The 19,276-nt window shown below is 40.5% G+C and overlaps 1 pseudogene; it reads right to left on the bottom strand.

Annotated features, from left to right (window-relative positions):
• Nucleotides 1–5,967: 5,967 nt before the first annotated feature.
• LOC120050677 lies at nucleotides 5,968–17,567 on the bottom strand (annotated as a pseudogene).
• Between the last annotated feature and the right edge of the window lie 1,709 nt (nucleotides 17,568–19,276).

The raw sequence follows: 19,276 nt of genomic DNA, 5'->3' as shown, positions 1-19,276 counted from the left end.
CTACATCACGTTACCTGATGAAATTGCTGTACAATAGGACCTTGTTGCCATCTAATGCACATTCAAATGTCATAAATCAACACTGCAGAGCTCTCCCTGTCCTCTGCCGTGCCCTGATTGTAATTACTGCTGAAGATATCTGGTTATGTGCATGTACACGCTGGCCCATCTACTGTTGCTAGCCCCAACTCTGACTTTTGCTCTGATATCTGCTTCACTGATTTCTGCTCTCGTAAAAGCCTGGGTTTTCTGCACCTTAACACAAGAAGCTTATTACCTAAAATGGATCAATTGAAAGTGTGGGTTCACAGCTCGAATCCAGACGTGTTGGTCATTACTGAGACGTGGTTAAGAAAGAGTGTTTTGAACACTGATGTTAACCTTTCTGGTTATAACCTTTTTTGGAAAGAGAGATCTTCCCAAGGTGGTGGAGTTGCAATCTTTACCAAGGAACACCGTCAGTGCTTGGTTGTCTCCACCAAGTCTGTTCCCAAACAATTTAATTTGCTGGTTTTAAGCATTGAACTTTCAAATAGCTCTTTGTTGACTGTTGCTAAGTGTTATCATCAACCATCAGCCCCGGCCTGTACCCTAAATGCCCTAAGCTCTCTCCTGGCCCCTTACACTAAATCTGAATTTGTCCTGTTAGGTGACATAAACTGGGACATGCATATATTACCTGACCAAGTCCTAAAGCAATGGAACTCCCTAAATCTTTCTCAGATTATTACCAATCCTACAAGGTTTGACTCCAAACACCCAGAAAAGGCTACTCTCCTTGATGTTATCCTCACAAATAATCCTAATAGGTATCAGTCTGGTGTTTTCTGTAATGACCTTAGTGATCACTGTTTTACAGCCTGTGTTCCTAATAGCTGCTCAGCGAAACGACCTGTCCTGATTTGTCATTGGCGCTTGCTAAAAACTTTAATGAGAAAGCCTTCCTTCATGACCTGGCCTCTGTAAATTGGTATAGAATCACCTTGATCCCCTCTGTCGAATACTCTCGGACTTTCTTTTTTGATATTTTCAGTGGTATTGTTAACAAACATCGGCCCATAAATAACATTTGAATTAAAAACAGGTTCTGCCCCTGGTTCGACCGTGATCTGGCAAAGTTACTCCACCTCAAGAATTCCATTTGGCGAAAGGCTGACTGGCTCTCGTTCAGGTAAATGAGAAATAAGTGCACTCAGGCTATCTGGAAGGCCAACGTTCGTTACTTTAAGGAGCAGTTCTTTCTCTGTGGGTCTAACCCCAAGAAGTTCTGGAAAATGGTTAAATACCTGAAGAATAAACCCTTCTTCTCATAGCTGCCCATGTCCCTTAATGTTGATTATGTGGTTGTTAATGACAAGGGGCACATGGCAGAGCTCTTAAATCACCACTTCAGGATTCCTATTTGACTCAGCCATGCCTCCTTGCCTGTCCAACATTTCATAATCTCCCTCTTTTCCCCCTGCCCTGCTACAAAGTTTCTCCCTGCAGGCGGTCACTGAGTCTGAGGTGCAAAGGACCTCCTTAAACTTGACCCCCAAAAAACATCTGGGTCAGATGGTTTAGACCCTTTCTTCTTTAAGGTTGCTGCCCCTATCATCAGCAAGCATATCTCTGACCTTTTTAACCTATATCTCCTCTCTTGAGAGGTTCCCATTGCTTGAAAGGCAGCCACGATGTATCCTTTATTTGAAGGGGGAGATCAAGCTCATCCTAATTTCTGGTGTATAGACCAATTTCTATTTTGCTCTGTTTATCAAGTGTTGGAAAAACTTAGTGATAATCAACTGACTGACTTTCTTGAGGTCTATACTATTCTCTCTGGTATGCAATCTGGTTTCCGCTCAGGTTATGGATGTGTGACTGCAACTTTAAAGGTCCTAAATGATGTCACCATTGCCCTTGATTCTAAGCAATGTTGTGCTGCTAGTTTCATTGACTTGGCCAGTAGACAGTAGACCCTTCCATTCTTGTGGGAAGGCTAAGGAGTATTGGTGTCTCTGAGGGGTCTTTAGCCTGGTTTGCCAGCTACCTCTCTCAAAGAGTGCAGTGTATAAAGTCAGAATATCTGTTGTCTCAGCCACTGCCTGTCACCAAAGGAGTACACCAATGCTCGATCCTAGGCCCCATACATCAACAACATAGCTGAGGCAGTAGGAAGCTCTCTCATCCATTTATATTCAGATCATACAGTCTTATACTCAGCTGGCCCCTCCCCGGATTTTGTGTTAAACGCTCTACAACAAAGCTTTCTTAGTGTCCATCAAGCTTTCTCTACCCTTAACCTTGTTCTGAACACCTCCAAAACAAAGGTAATGTGGTTTGGTAAGAAGAATGCCCCTCTCCTCACCGGTGGGATTACCACCTCTGAGGGTTTAGAGCTAGAGGTAGTCACATCACACAAGTACTTGGGAGTAGGCTAAGGTTTACAGAGATATAATTTATAGATAAAAGGGTGCAGTCGAGCGACTAGATGTTCTTTACCATTCGACCATCAGATTTGCCACCAATGCTCCTTATAGGACACATCACTGCACTCTATACTCCTCTGTAAACTGCTCATCTCTGTATACCCGTCGCAAGAACCACTGGTTGATGCTTATTTATAAAACCCTCTTAGGCCTCACTCCCCCTATCTGAGATACCTACTGCAGCCCTCATCTTCCACATACAACACCTGTTCTTCCAGTCACATTCTGTTCAAGGTCCCCAAAGCACACATATCCCTGGGTTGCTCCTCTTTTCAGTTCGCTGCAGCTAGCGACTGGAACGAGCTGCAACAAACACTCAAACTGGACAGTTTTATCTCCATCTCTTCATTCAAAGACTCAATCAATCTTACTGACAGTTGTGTCTGCTTCGCGTGATGTATTGTTGTCTCTATCTTTTTGCTCTTTGTGCTGTTGTCTGTGCCCAATAATGTCTGTACCATGATTTGTGCTGCTACCATGTTGTGCTGCTGCCAAGTTATGTTGCTACCATGCTGTGTTGTCATGTGTTGCTGCCATTCTATGTTGTTGTCTTAGGTCTCTCTTTATGTATTGGTGTGGTGTCTCTCTTGTCAGGATGTGTGTTTTGTCTGAATCTTTTATTTAATTTTTTATTTTTACAGTTTTTGACCCCAAAACCCCAAAACACACACAACACGCAAAACATTACACATCTCTTGCAAAACCAAACACTTCATTCAAAACTATTTTAACTTGTCTCAAAATTGTGTTTTTGCATCAAACTCTACACACAAACCATCAAATGATTAGCTCTTATACACGCCAACTACACACGGATGTGACACATGTAAAACACTAGTACACTAGTACAAAAACATGTTCGGTGTGCATTGGAGTCCACGGAAGTTTGTCATAGCACGTACATGTATGTGCACAAATATATACAGTATGTATGCATATTCAGTATATATTTACACTATAAACAGAAATGCAAGCGGGGAAAAATGTGATGTATATCTTTCTCAAAACATTGTATTTTCATCCAGATTTCGGGATGAACAGTAACAGACAAAATACAGTAGAATATAAACAAATAGGCTTGTCCCACCCCTCGTCCTTGTCCTCTTCCTCCTCCTTGTCCTCATCCCCCTCTCACTCTTCTTCCTCTAACTCTCTCTCCAAAATTGGCCTCCATTGTTGTCCAAACCAAGAAAGCCAACCTGAAGCCTATTTGCAGTGCTCAAGGTCTGATTTCTAAGTGAAGAAAATAGGTGTAAGTGTTTTCACACGTGAGCACTGGGTGTAGGTAATCGGTAAATGAGTGTGATATTTGGAATAGCAGTGTTTCCCAAACGAAACACAAGACCTGTTAGTTTTGAATGATGTGTCAGAGAGAGAGAGAGAGAGAATAATTGACACAATGTTTTTGTGATCAAATGTTTTTTATTAATGTCAGAAGAGATGAATACTGATATGGAGAATAAAGTATAATTGACAAAATGTATACAGTTGAATTTGGAAGTTTACATACACCTTAACCAAATACGTTCAATCCTAGTAAAAATTCCCTTTATTTTAAGAATGTGAGATGTCAGAATAATAGTAGAGAGAATTATTTATTTCAGCTTTTACATTCCCAGTGGTCACATTCCCAGTGGTTCAGAAGTTTACATACACTCAATGAATATTTGGTAGCATTGTCTTTAAATTGTTTAACTTTGGTCAAACATTTCAGGTAGCCTTCCACAAGCTTCCCACAATAAGTTGGGTGAATTTTGGCCCATTCCTCCTGAGTCAGGTTTGTAGGCCTCCTTGCTCGCACATGCTTTTTCAGTTCTGCCCACACATTTTCTATAGGATTGAGGTCAGGGCTTTGTGATGGCCACTCCAATACCTTGACTTTGTTGTCCTTAAGCCATTTTGCCACAACTTTGGAAGTATGCTTGGGGTCATTGTCCATTTTGAAGACTCATTTGCAACCAAGATTTAACTTCCTGGCTGATGTCTTGAGATGTTGCCTCAATATATACACAAAATTTTCCTACCTCATGATGCCATCTATTTTGTGAAGTGCACCAGTCCCTCCTGCAGCAACATGATGCTGCCACCCCCGTGCTTCACGGTTGGGATGGGGTTCTTCGGCTTGCAAGCCTCCCCCTTTTGCTTCCAAACATAACGATGGTCATTATGGACAAACAGTTCTATTTTCTCCAAAAAGTACAATCTTTGTCCCCATGTGCAGTTGCAAACCATAGTCTGGCTTTTTTATGGTGGTTTTGGAGCAGTGGCTTCTTCCTTGCTGAGGGCCTTTCAGGTTATGTAGATATAGGACTCGTTTTACTGTCGATATAGATACTTTTGTACCTGTTTCCTCCAGCATCTTCACAAGGTCCTTTGTTGTGGTTCTGGGATTGATTTGCACTTTTCACACCAAAGTACGTTCATCTCTAGGAGACAGAACGGGTCTCCTTCCTGAGCGGTATGATGGCTGCATGGTCCCATGGTGTTTATACTTGCATGCTATTGTTTGTACAGATGAACATGGGACCTTCAGGCTTTGGAAATTGCTCCCAAGGATGAACCATACTTGTGGAGGTCTACAATTTTCTTTCTGAGGTCTCGGCTGATTTCTTTTGATTTTCCCATGATGTCAAGCAAAGAGGCACTGAGTTTGAAGGTAGGCTGTAAAGTACATCCACAGGTACACCTCCAATTGACTCAAATTATGTCAGTTAGCCTATCAGAAGCTTCTAAAGCTATGACATCATTTTCTGGAATTGTCTAAGCTGTTTAAAGGCACAGTCAACTTAGTGTATGTAAACTTCTGACCCACTGGAATTGTGATACGGTGAGTTGTGAAATAATCTGTCTGTAAACAATTGTTGAAAAACTACTTGTGTCATGCACAAAGTAGATGTCCTAACCGACTTGCAAAAACCATAGTTTGTTAACAAGAAATTTGTGGAGTGGTTGAAAAACACGTTTTAATGACTCCAACCTCCAACCATTACTATTTGAATATCAGTTTTCTGGAGTCTCCATTGAAAATGAGAAAGTAAAATAAAAGTTGTAGAAAGTGAAAGATTAACTGCTATTTTGAGCAATTTCAAAGGTTAATTCAATGTCCACATGCAAATAACCCTTGATATGATACGTCTGTAGTAGTAAAGGGAGACGTTTATTGAGAGAGAAATATGATTAAATGCTCGGCCCAGTCAATGAGATTTAGTTACGTTTTTTCCCAATATGTTTGCGCATTAGTCATAGCCTGACCGATCACATTCTGTTTCAAATAGTACAGCTATAGAAACAGAACACGACAAATGCCAGGTCTTGCTAAGTTGATGTTGTTTGGCTGTTTGTATAAATTGCAGTATTTGGTCCTCCTCAGTTAACTTACAAATTCAAACATTCAAACGAGTGAATCCAAAGTGAAGTAATCTAGCTTGCTTATATTTTACTTAATGATTGAGGAATGAAATCAAATGGAGTAAAAATTCACCAAGAGTGTCAGTGTAGACACAGCTAAATATAATCTTCTTTATTTACTCATTTAGTTCATAGCATAAACACTCATAAACAAACATATTGAAATACTCTTTATTGTTGGTGGTTTGCTGAGTGGCAAGAGGTAAATCAAGAAATATTTAACATTGTATTGTTTGTTACAGTATATCACCATCTGCTGGACGGTTGATTGAGCAGTAAATCTGCAGCATCAGAGTATATACAGTACATAGGCCTAAATACATTTTAGAAAACTAAACAAATTCAAATTTAAGGATCAATAGGTAAATAATAATACAATTTATTGAAATTAACAAATAAACTTTCTTAAAAAAAAAAGACAATACAGCAGTTGTTTTTTAGTTTAGACTTCATCAAAGTGAGAATACATCAATATGGATGTGATTAAAACCTAGACTAAATTAAAGATTAAATCAATCACAATAATTGTACATACCAAACTAAAAGAGCATGAACCGTCATTCTAATATGGGGAACTCTATAGTGTACACAACACAGCAGAATTATTTTGGTTCCCAACCCATATCCCAGGAAAGAGGGGTTTAGTGAACGTGGTTTCGACTGTGTGAAGGAGGGTCATTGTGTCAGAGACACTGTAGAAGGTCAGAATACCTGCCTTGTGATCCAGGTACACTCCTACTCTGGAGGACTGAGGGCCTGACACTTTAGTCTCAACATTATTGTGTCTGAAACTATAACCATTACCAGAGCACTCTAAACCCCAAGACTTGTCATTGTATCCGAATCTGGAATCATTAACCATCCGTATTCTACTTATGTCTTTATATGAGACTGCTGTAACAGTCCCGTGATGAAACTCCACCTCCCAGTAACAGCGTCCAGACAGACCCTCTCTACAAAGGACCTGCCACCAAACAGTGAATCTGTCTGGATGGTCAGGATTTGGATCTTTAATAACATCAACAACTGTCACCTTTCTGTTTCCCTCAGACAGAGAGAGGGATTTCTGTGCTGTGTTTGGGTCCAGTGTGAGCTGACAGGAATCTGGGAGAAGAGCAGAGCAGAGACCAATGAGGGGAGTTAGAACAGTAAGTTAAGGCACATACTGTACTGCATCTACCCTGTCTTTGATTACAGCAGAGCAGAGATCAATGTGAGCAGTAACTACTATTGAAATATAACAAGGTTTGTAGTAGTGTCAGAAAAAAGAGACTGTTAGTTACTTGATGAAGAAACTCACATTGTAAGAAGTGTTCTCTGTTCTTGGGCTCTGGAGGCAAGACATCATTCACTGAATTCACTACAAAGATTAAAAAAATTATCAACATACCGTGTTGTACATGGTCTGAAGTAGGTGTTCTTATGTATTGTGTCAGTATTACTTTCAACCCACCTATGGTGGAGATCTTGATCCATTCTCCTTTAATGAAGTCTTCTAGTTTCTCTCTGACATCAGAAACAGCCTTATTCACATCTCCAAGGAACTGAGGACGTTTATCAATGCTGGGTGAGTCTGAAGAGACACTGGGACTGGAGAGAGACAGATAACTCTGGAGAGGAAGAGAGAGCGATAGAGAGAGAGAGAGAGAATAATTGAGAAAATGTTTTTGTCATCTAATATTTTTTTTAATAACAGATGTCATCAAACATGACTACAGATATACAGAATGAAATATAATAGACAAAATGTATAGGGTCACAACAAGCTTATTTCTGTATCACCTTTATCAAGGAAGTTTAGTTACCTGGAGGAAATGGATGTGATCCTCTGTGTGTGAGAGCTGCTCCATCTCAGCATTTCTTCTCCTCAGCTCAGCTATCTCCTGCTCCAGTTGCTCCAGGAGTCCATCAGCTTGACTCACTTGAGCCTTCTCCTGGTCTCTGATCAACTCCTTCACCTCAGAGCACCTTCTCTCAATGGAGTGGATCAGCTCAGCAAAGATCCTATCACTGTCCTCCACTGCTGCCTGTGCAGAGTGCTGTTCAGACACAAGGAGAGAAGAGAAGGCTCCATGTTAAGTAGAATATTTTTTCCCCAGGCCGTTTTATTACCGAGGAGTAAGGTTCTACATAGCTTATTCAGATGAAAAGGGTTCTTTCTCACTGATGGTATCAGTTGTCATGACGTTGGCCTGAGGGTAGGTTTATGACAGTCATAAATACCTCTTCCCCCCTTTTTCCTCTCCCTACTCTACTGATGTGACATTAGAAAACCCATTGGTTAACATAGAGATTCTGGGAACATCAGAAGTTGGGGGGAAATTAACTATATTCTGGTAATCTGACCAATTGAACATATGCGGTGGTACTTAAGGTATATTATGTCAGTTCAGTTGTCGTCTGGCACATTCTCATCAATGATAGAATGACATAAACTCTACTGTGGAAAGTCTACACATCAGAGTTATCGGATTCACATGGAATTGTTGTTCAATTCAAATGTTTGAATATGAAATTATTGGTGAAGAGATGAAATGTAATTTTAGCTTCCAAATGAGAGATTTGGGTTTTCATAAGTTTAGGGCTCTGCTCAACCAGTGGCCCACCCCTGTGAAGAGACATGGGTTATAAACTTTTCAGACACACCCTTCTCCCTCCACTATATAAGCCATTGACGAAAATTTAACCTCCTGTTCCGAGGATGTGAGGACGACGGTCCGATGTCAGAATGGTTTAGATAATAACTACAGAACGAAGCTAACATCAGCGTGAGCTTTGGTTGCAAATGGTATGAACTTAAAACTCTTATTCACTACAGAAGTGATACCGCCTAGCCGCCGAGTTAGCAACAGCAGCTGCAAACGTAAATTAGGACAGACAGAGTATCCCGTCTACCACACAACGACGTTACTACAACTATCCAATTGACCACCAGAGACATTCTCAAAGGACAAAGGACTCGGTTTGGCAACACGGCCTTCCATCTACCACCAACCTACCGAAGCGCAGCTCAGAGTAAATATTTATTGCATTTTCCTTTTCCAAATGGGCGGTAATTTAGAATGATTAAGATATTGTATTTACGATAGCACAGCTTCGCCCTTTGTTCCTCAGCCTTCCCGCTCTTTCACTCAAACCCAGACCCTTTTCTTTTGTTTAACCAGCTGTCATATCTGTTCCGCCCGCTAGGGACGTTTTCCTTTATGACGTAATTTGTAATCAAGGTATGATTCATTCTGTGTATATGTAATTCTGTGTGATTAGTTAGGTATTTAGTGAATAAATAATTAAACCCAATTTTGTATTGCTGATTCAACTTGTTAGCCAGGGTTCGTGAAGATAACCAAGAATTTACAAATTTCAGATGAGACTGAAATAAGGTGACGATTAATATTGACTGCTATTGATGTAAAATATTACTAGGTCTTTAAGAGTTTATTCGGAAGATAACAGCTCTATAAATATTCTTTCGTGGTGCCCCGACTTTCTAGTTAATTACATTTACATGATTAGCTGAATCAGGTAATAGTTATTACGGAGAAACGATTTTATAGAATAGCATGTCATATCACTTAATCCGGCATAGCCAAAGACACGACACAGTCTAGCCACCCCAACGAAACCCAGAAACAATACAAGTAGAATAAAACAACAATCAAAATCATAGATACAACCAACCATAAGTGAACTAATGCAAAGAACAGGGATTCACAATTACCCACAACCCTCCAGCAAAATGTAAAACCTAGAAGTTAAATGGTTCTAGGTCGAAACCTTCATAGAGGCCCACATAAAAAAATACTATTCACTGATTGTACAAAACATTAAGAACGCCTTAATATTGAGTTGCACTTGACCCCCCCCTTTGCCCTCAGAACAGCCTTGAAACATGGACACTACAAGCTGTCGAAAGACTTCCACAGGGATGTGGCCCATGTTGTCTCCAATGCTTCCCACAGTTGGCTGGATATCCTGTGGGTGGTAGAGAATTCTTGATATACACAGGAAACTGTTGAGCGTGAAACACCCAGCAGCGTTGCAAGTTCGTGACACAAACCAGTGCACCTACTACCATACCCCGTTCAAAGGCACTTCAATCTTTTGTCTTTCCCATTCACCTTCTGAATGAGACACACACACAATACATGTCTCAATTGTCTCAAGGTTTAAAAATCCTTCTTTAACCTGTCTCATCCCTTTCATCTACACAGACTGAAGTGGATTTAAAAAGTGACATCAATGAGGGATCATAGCTTTCACCTGGATTCACCTGGTCAGTCTATATCATGGAAAGAGCAGGCGTCCTTAATGTTTTGTACACTCGGTGTATATTACCTCAAGTACCTCGTACCCCTGCACATTGACTGGGTACCGGTATTCCTTGTATATAGCCTCGTTATTGTTATTTTATTGTGTTACTATTTCCTTTTTTTTAATAGCACATTTTTCTTACTTTTTAACTCTGCATTGTTGGGAAAGTGTTCGTAGGTAAGAATGTCAATATGAAGTCTGCACCTGTTGTATTTGGCGAATGTGACAAAAACAATTTTATTATTACTTACTACAGTGTTTTTTGGGGGTAGATAATACTGAAGTATTCACAATAGTATTTCAGTATATTACAACATTTTATAGTAAGTACTACACATGATCGACAGATACTAGTGTTTAGTATAGTATTCTACAGTATACTACAGTTTCTATATAATTAAATAGTAAGTACTGTAGTATTCTATTGTAAACCGTAGTATTTTTCATGTGGGGGTGCTGGGTAGAACCCTTTCCAGAGGGTTCTACCTAGAATCATAAAGGGCCTAGAATCAGAAACGGTCCTACTTAAACAGGTTGAAGAACCCTTCATGGTTCCTTTTTAAAAGAGTGTATTTCATCTCTGACTGGGAGCCCAGAGAGCCTGTTCCCCACAGTGATTCTCAGTTTGATTGGAGAGTGTCCTCTCTCTCTGACTGGCTGACTGGAGGGAAGTGAAATGGTGCGTCTCCAGTCCTCCCCAAAAGTTATCTGATTGGATTTCAGAAATCGGATAGGATTAAATGTTAGAATTGGGTTTTTCAACATTTACAATTTTATTCTGATCTTCTGGATAAGGATTCAAATTTGGTAATCCAATCTAAACTTTAATCGGGATTAAAAGTAGTTTTTGCATTTTTCTGATGTAAAAAATAGTGATTAGGATGGTTTTAATGCCGATAATCAGGATGATCTTAATCCCACGGGAAACGGTGGATTCAGGGTGGATTTAGAAAGGTAAAAGGCACTGCAACGAATACATGTCAATGTAACTAAGGGGAGGTGGTTTAAAAAACGAAAAACGAAGGTTCATTATGTTAAATTGACCGCAGTATAGTTTCGTGGTCAATTGTGATATGTCTCTCTTTAATCTAGGTACCTTTATTCATGTAGTTTACTCATCTCTGTTTCCCTATGACAGTGTAGAAGTAGTACCATAACCAGTCCAGGAAACTGGCCCAAAAAACAGGTCTGACAAAAGAGAGATCTGATCATGAATTGCAAAAAAACAATTATGATCCAGATAGAATTTTTGGAAAAACTGGGCCTTCGTCAATAAAACTAACCTTGAGAGACTCCACATTCTGTTGGAGCTCCTTCAGCTCCTTCTCTCTCTCCTGGATTCTCTGCTGGAGATTCTGCTGACTCATCCCCAGCTGACTCTATGGAGAAACACTGTTCATTGAGCTATCAAGATTTATTTGTCCAGTAGTGCAATAGTATAGTATTATGATTTAGGGCCCATAGAGAGTAGGATTTAGATTGTAATAGAAGTCCCACTGCAAAATGATATATCTATGTTGTTAGTTGAATTATTATGTTTCTTTACAGTACTCATATCATATAGTTTAAACAGAACTTTGGACTCAAAAGAAAATGAGGGTGTCTGACTACAGCTAATGGAGATACATTTAGACAATGTTTTTCATGTAACTAATTATATATGTTTATCTCATATTCAAACAGCTCTCCTGCTGTATATTAAATTACTTGTTTATCAGAGTCGCCAAGAAGTTATTCTGGTCTAACCTGTTTCTCGGTCCTCTCCGCTGCAGCTGACACTGTATCATGGCCTTTATGATCATCCACCATACACAGAAAACAGATACAATTCTGATCGGTACGACAGTAAATCTTCAGCAGTTCGTCATGACGGGAGCAGATGTTCTCCTGTAGCTGTGTGGAGGCTTTGACCAGCTTGTGCTTCTTTAGTGCAGGGACACTATAGTGAGGCTGGAGGTGAGTCTTGCAGGAAGACACCAGACACACCAGACAGGACATGAGGGCTTTCTGCTTTCTGGTCCCAGTGCAGAAATCACATGCCACATCTCCAGGTCCAGCATAGCACAGATCAGGGGGAGCAGCCTGAAGTCCTGTCTTCAGTTTCTCCACCACCTCAGCCAACATGTTATTTTTTCTCAGAGCAGGCCTTGGAGTGAAGGTCTGTCTGCACTGAGGACAGCTGTAGATCCCCTTCAGATCATCCTGATCCCAGCAGCCCTCAATACAGCTCCTACAGTAACTGTGTCCACAGGGAATAGTGACTGGCTCCTTCAGTAGATCCAGACAGACAGAACAACAGAACTGATCCTGGTCCAGCAGAATTCCTTGCTGAGCCATTTGGACGGTTGTTGTTCACTTTCACACAGACAAACGACACCGAGATTCAGATAAGTTTTGTTTTCCCAGAAGAGAGTTTGTGGGAGGGACTTCCTGGTTCTGCCAGGAGGTGGGGTTAGTTAGCGGGAGGGAGATAGAGGAATGTAGTCTGAAGCAAAAATGAATATCCTGTTGCCTAGGCTGGTTCACAGGTCTAAGCTGCTTTGTGACATATACTTCTGCAGCATGGGTTGGAATCCAGCCCACTGCTATTTCACCACACTTTCCTCCAGAGCCATATATTTAGAGAGGTAACAATTGTTCTCAGGGGTTGCTCCAGTAACATGCATTGTGATCTTGGACTAAACATGAGGGCTTTCTGGTTGAAGCCTGAAGTCCTGTTTACTACATATTATCCAGAAATAAATGTACTGGATATTGAAACATAATGTAAAGTGAAAAATTGATTTGTCTCTGTGTCCAGAATTCATTGTATACTATTATGGGTATGAATATTATGGGTATCCAATATACAATGAACCATTAAAAGGTACATTGTGTTCCTAGACCAAATGTGTTATTTTTCTGATGTTTACATTAGAGTTCACTAGATAAACTAAAGGGTACTAATGCAGGATGAGAAATAATGAAATCCATTAATATTTCAATGTCAGTTTTCTGGAGTCTTTATTCAAAATGAGAGGCAAATAGAACTGTCTATGAATGTAACATGTTCCCATACCTTGAAAAAGATACTACAGATTGCAAGAAGATTAACTGTTATTTTGAGCCATTTTAAAGGTTAATTCTATGTCCACATGCTAATAACCCTTGATCTGATGAATGTGTCATAGTAACAGGGAGAATTTGATTGAGAGAGAACTTAGTGCAGTGGCCACAGCCTGACCCATCACATTCTGTTTAAAATAGTATGTAATGTATGTAAAGTCTTGATAAGTTTATGTTGTTTGTATATTGTTCCCCTCAGACAGAGAGAGGGATTTCTGTGCTGTGTTTGGGTCCAGTGTGAGCTGACAGGAATCAGAGCAGAGACCAATGAGAGGAGTTAGAACAGTAAGTTAAGGCACATACTGTACTGCATCTACCCTGTCTTTGATTACAGCAGAGAAGAGATCAATGAGAGTAGTATCTACTTTTGATATATCACAAGGTTTGTGAGGAGTGTCAGAAAAAGAGACCGTTAGTTACTTGATGAAGAAACTCACTGTAAGAACTGTTCTCTAGTCTTGGGCTCTGGAGGCAGTAAAACATCCACTGAATTCACTATACACACAGACATCTAACTTCCGGCGCCGACAGAGATGTCCGCCTCGCTTCGCGTTCTTAGGAAACTATGCAGTATTTCGTTTTTTTAATGTATTACCAACAATGACGAGACGGCCTACAGGGAAGAGGTGAGGGCCCTCGGAGTGTGGTGTCAGGAAAATAACCTCACACTCACACTCAACATCAACAAAACAAAGGAGATGATCGTGGACTTCAGGAAACAGCAAAGGGAGCACACCCCTATCCACATTGATGGGACTGTAGTGGAGAAGTTGGAAAGTTTTAAGTTCCTCGGCGTACACATTACGGACAAAATGAAATGGTCCACCCACACAGACAGCGTGGTGAAGAAGGCGCAATAGCGCCTCAAAATTGGGCTTGTCACCAAAAACACTCACAAACTTTTACAGATGCACAATTGAGAGCATCCTGTCGGGCTGTATCACCGCCTGGTACGGCAACTGCTCCACCCACAATCGTAAGGCTCTCCAGAAGGTAGTGAGGTCTTCACAACGCATCACCGGGGGAAAAGTACCTGCCCTCAAGGACACCTACACCACCCGATGTCACAGGAAGGCCAAAAAGATCATCAAGGACAACAACCACCCGAGCCACTGCCTGTTCACCCCGCTATTATACAGAAGGCGAGGTCAGTACAGGTGCATCAAAGCTGGGACCGAGAGACTGAAAAACAGCTTCTATCTCAAGGCCATCAGACTGTTAAACAGCCATCACTAACATTGAGTGGCTGCTGCCAACATACTGACTCAAATCTCTAGCCACTTTAATAATAAAAAATTGGATGTAATAAATGTATCACTAGTCACTTTAAACAATGGTAATTTATATAATGTTTACATACCCTACATTATTCATCTCATATGTATATACTGTACTCTATACCATCTACTGCATCTTGCCTATGCCGTTCGGCCATCGCTCATCCATGTATTTTTATGTACATATTCTTATTCATTCCTTTAAACTTGTGTGTAAAAGGTAGTTGTTGTGAAATTGTTAGATTACTTGTTAGATATTACTGCACGGTCGGAACTAGAAGCACAAGCATTTTGCTACTCTCGCATTTACATCTGCTAACCATGTGTATGTGACAAATACAATTTGATTTGATTCCCAGAAAGAGAGAATATTATCAGCATGCCATATTGCACTTGTATAAAGTGGTGACTATAGGACCTCTGATTGGCCTAAACTAGGTGTTTTTACACCATGTATTGTGTTAGTATTATTGTCAACTCACTTGTGGTGGAGATCTTTGTCCATTCTCCTTTAAGGAAGTCTTCTAGTTTCTCTCTGACATCAGAAACAGCCTTATTCACATCTCCAAAGTAATGAGGATGGATAATGATGGTGGGTAAGTCTGAAGAGATACTGGGACTGGAGAGAGACTGATAACTCTGGAGAGAGAGAGTGTGAGAGAGAAAGAAGAGACAGAGCGAGAGTAGATAATTGACAATGTTTTTGTGATCAAATATTTGTATTAATGTCAGGTAACGTGAATACTGATATGGAGAATAGAATATAATTGACTAAATGTAGTTTCACAAGTACATTTCTGTATCACCTGTAACAAGGAAGTTTAGTTACCTGGAGAAAATGGATATGATCCTCTGTGTGAGAGAGCTGCTCCAGCTCAGCGTTTCTCCTCCTCAGCTCAGCTATCTCTTGCTCCAGTTGCTCCAGGAGTCCATCAGCTTGACTCACTTGAGCCTTCTCCTGGGCTCTGATCAGCTCCTTCACCACAGAGCACCTTCTCTCAATGGAATGGATCAGCTCAGTAAAGATCCTATCACTGTTTTCCACTGCTGCCTGTGCAGAGTGCTGTTCAGACACAAAGAGAGAAGATAAGGCTCCATGTTAAGAAGAATTTATTTCTCCCTAAAACTTTTTCATTTTCGCTGAGGATTAAAGGTTCTACCTAGAAGCCTTTTCATCTGAATAAGCTTTCTCACTGATGGTATCAGTCTAGCCACCCCAACAAAACCCAGAAACATAAACCCAGAAACAAAACAAGTAGAATAAAACAACAATCAAAATCATAGGTACAACCAACCATAAGTGAACTAATGCAAAGAACAGGGATTCACAATTACCCACAACCCACAACCCTCCAGCAAAATGTAAAACATAGAAGATAAGGGTTCTAGATAGAACCCTTCATAGAGGCCCACATAAAAAAAATACTATTCACTGACTGTACAAAACATTAAGAACACCTTCCTAATATTATGTTGCACTTGTAACCCCCTTTTGCCCTCAAAGCAGCCTCAGTTCGTCGGGGCATGGACTCTACAAGGTGTTGAAAGCATTCCACAGGGATATGGCCCATGTTGTCTCCTATGGTTCCCACAGTTGTGTCAATATGGCTGGATGTCCTTTGGGGTGGTGGACCGTTCTTGAAACACACAGGAAACTGTTGAGCATGAAAAACCCAGCAGCGTTGCAGTTCGTGACACAAACCGGTGTGCCTGGCGCCTACTACCATACCCCGTTCAAAGGCACTTAAATCTTTTGTCTATGCACAATCCATGTCTCAATTCTCTCAAAGTTTAAAAATCCTTCTTTAACCTGTCTCCTCCCCTTAATCTACACTGACTGAAGTGGATTTAACCCAAAAATATATCCCAATCCAGATTAACATGTTGAAAAACTGGGCCCTGGTCAATAATATTTACCTTGAGAGACTCCACAGCCTATTGGAGCTCCTTCAGCTCCTTCTCTCTCTCCTGGATTCTCTGCTGGAGATTCTGCTGACTCATCCCCAGCTGACTCTATGGAGGAACACTGTTCATTGAGCTATCAAGATTTATTTGTCCAGTTGTGCAATAGTATAGTATTACGATATAGGGCCCATAGAGGGTAGTAATTACATTTTAATAGAAGTCCCTTTGCAAAGTTACATATCTATGATTTTAGTTGAATTATTATGTATTTTACAGTACTCATATCATAGTTTAAACTGAATTTTGGATTCAAAAGAAAATGAGGGTGTGTGACTACAGCAAAGTGGTGATACATTTAGAGGATCATGTAACTAATTAGATATGTTTCTCATATTCAAACAGCTCTCCTACTGTATATTGCATTATTTGTTTACCAGTCACCAACAAGTTATTCTGGTCTAACCTGTTTCTCGGTCCTCTCCGCTGCAGCTGACACTGTATCATGGCCTTTATGATCATCCACCATACACAGATAACAGATACAATTCTGATCGGTACGACAGTAAATCTTCAGCAGTTCGTCATGACGGGAGCAGATGTTCTCCTGTAGCTGTGTGGAGGCTTTGACCAGCTTGTGCTTCTTTAGTGCAGGGACACTATAGTGAGGCTGGAGGTGAGTCTTGCAGGAAGACACCAGACACACCAGACAGGACATGAGAGCTTTCTGCTTTCTGGTCCCAGTGCAGAAATCACATGCCACATCTCCAGGTCCAGCATAGCACAGATCAAGGGGAGCAGCCTGAAGTCCTGTCTTCTTCAGTTTCTCCACCACCTCAGCCAACATGTTATTTTTTCTCAGAGCAGGCCTTGGAGTGAAGGTCTGTCTGCACTGAGGACAGCTGTAGATCCCCTTCAGATCATCCTGATCCCAGCAGCCCTCAATACAGCTCCTACAGTAACTGTGTCCACAAGGAATAGTGACTGGCTCCTTCAGTAGATCCAGACAGACAGAACAACAGAACTGGTCCTGGTCCAGCAGAATTCCTTGCTGAGCCATTTGGACGGTTGTTGTTCACTTTCACACAGACAAACGACACCGCGACTCAGATAAGTTTTGTTTTCCCAGAAGAGAGTTTGTGGGAGGGACTTCCTGGTTCTGCCAGAAGGTGGGGTTAGTTAGAGGGAGGGAGATAGAGGAATGTAGTCCGATGCAAAAATGAATATCCTGTTGCCTAGGCTGGTTTACAAGTCTTAGCTGCTTTGTGACATATACTTCTGCAGCATGTTCCTATACCTTTTCAAAAATACTGCAGATTGTAGAAAGTGAAAGATTAACTGCTGTTTTGATCAATTTGAAAGGATAATTCAATGCCCACATGCAAATAACCCTTGATATGATACATCTGTAGTAGTAAAGGGGAGAAGTTTATTGAGAGAGAAATATGATTAAATGCTCGGCTCAGTCAATGAGATTTAGTTACGTTTTTTTCCAGTATCTTTGTGCATTGGTCATAGCCTGACCCATCACATTCTGTTTCAAAAAGTACAGCTATGGAAACAGAGCAGGACAAATGCCAAGTCTTGCTAAGTTTGTTGTTTGTATAAATTGCAGTCGTTGGTCCTCCTCGTTAACTTACAAATTCAAACATTCAAAAGAGTGAATCCAAAGTGAAGTCATCTAGCTTGCCCACATTTTACTTAATGATTGAGGAATGAAATCAAATGGAGTAAAAATTCACCAAGAGTGTCAGTGTAGACACAGCTAAATATAATCTTCTTTAGTTACTCATTTAGTTTATAGCATAAACACTTATTTTATTTTTGGTGGTTTTCTGAGTGGCAAGAGTTAAATCAAGACATCTTTAATATTGTTTTGTTTGTTACAGTATATCACCATCTGCTGGACGGTTGATTGAGTAGTAAATCTGCAGCATCAGAGTATATACATTACATAGGCCTAGATATATTTGAGAAAACTAAACAGATTCACATTCAAGGATCAATAGGCAAATAATAATACAACTTATTGAAATTAACAAATAATCTTTCTTTTAATAAAAAGACAATATATCATAACCGCAGTTGTTTTTTAGTTCAGACTTTATCAAAGTGAGAATACATCAATATCAATGTGATTAAAACCTAGACTAAATTAAAGATTCAATTACTCCAGAAATAATTGTACATACCAGACTAAAAGAGCATTAACCATCACTCTAATATGGGGAACTCTACAGTTTACACAACACAGCAGAATCATTTTTGTACCCAACCCATAACCCAGGAAAGAGGGGTTTAGTGAACGTGGTTTCGACTGTGTGAAGGAGGGTCATTGTGTCAGAGACACTGTAGAAGGTCAGAATACCTGCCTTGTGATCCAGGTACACTCCTACTCTGGAGGACTGAGGGCCTGACACTTTAGTCCCAACATTATTGTGTCTGAAAATATAACCATTACTAGAGCACTCTAAACCCCAAGACTTGTCATTGTATCCGAATCTGGAATCATTAACCATCCGTATTCTACTTATGTCTTTATATGAGACTGCTGTAACAGTCCCGTGATGACACTCCACCTCCCAGTAACAGCGTCCAGACAGACACTCTCTACAAAGGACCTGCCACCAATCAGTGAATCTGTCCGGATGGTCAGGATTTGGATCGTTAATAACATCAACAACTGTCACCTTTCTGTTTCCCTCAGACAGAGAGAGCGATTTCTGTGCTGTGTTTGGGTCCAGTGTGAGCTGACAGGAATCTGGGAGAAGAGCAGAGCAGAGAAGGCACATATTGTACTGTATC

This window comes from Salvelinus namaycush, chromosome 7 (assembly GCF_016432855.1).
Source record: "Salvelinus namaycush isolate Seneca chromosome 7, SaNama_1.0, whole genome shotgun sequence".
NCBI lineage: Eukaryota > Metazoa > Chordata > Actinopteri > Salmoniformes > Salmonidae > Salvelinus > Salvelinus namaycush.
The sequence above is the reverse complement of the archived record's forward strand: the minus strand, read 5'-3'. Positions and strand labels throughout refer to the sequence as shown.